The following is an 864-nucleotide window of genomic DNA, read 5'->3' as shown; positions in this document are numbered from 1 at the left end:
TCTAGGTCTTTTCTGGTTCCAAATAAATTTTAAGAACAATTTCTCTAGGTCTGTGAGGTATGCTGGTGGTAGTCTGATAGAGATTGCAGTAAATCTGTACAGCAGTTTTGGGAGTAGGGCTATCTTCACAATGTTGGTTTTTATCCACTCTAAAAGTTCCAGTTCTGGATATATGCAATTCACATCTTGTTCCACTTTCAGTATATGGTGCTGCTGCAGTGAATGCAGTAACACACTCACGAAACTCACAGGTTAAACTTCAAGCTGCCTTGCAGCAACCACAGCTTACACATCAGGTAGGAGACTGCCTTCCCCACACGCATAAAGATGAGAATCAGGCCAAGGAGGGGAGACAGAATCAGGACGTTGGATTCTCCCTTAAGCTGAATGTGTTCCTTATCCATGATCGGTGATACCTTTTTTTTTTTTTTAAAGAAATGTATTTAGTACAAGGTCGACAGGGTCTCACTACATAGATGGTACTTGTAGTGATCCTCTTGTTTACAGACTCCCATGTCCTGGGATTACAGGTGCGTGCCACCATGTTCAGTCTGTCACCATCTCACCCCCGGGGGTGGGGCCGCACAGCACACTGGGTATCAAACCCCAGGCCCTGCATCTGCCTAAGCAAGCACTTTAGTCCCCTGAGCTATCTTGCCCTCCCAAAGTTACCATTTAAATGAGGCACAGTTTCCAGTTCTGAATGCTTAAAAGTAATCAGCATCCTGGAAGTTGGTTTACTCACTTCCCTATCTCCCACCACTTGCCTCTTTCACTCCCAAAATCAAAATCAAAGGGCAGGGCTGGTGAGATGGCTCAGTGGTCTAAAGCACCTACTTAGAACAAGCTAAGCCAAGCAAAGCA

Source organism: Octodon degus, unplaced genomic scaffold (assembly GCF_000260255.1).
Source record: "Octodon degus isolate 3935 unplaced genomic scaffold, OctDeg1.0 scaffold00064, whole genome shotgun sequence".
NCBI lineage: Eukaryota > Metazoa > Chordata > Mammalia > Rodentia > Octodontidae > Octodon > Octodon degus.
This window is presented reverse-complemented; position numbering follows the sequence as displayed.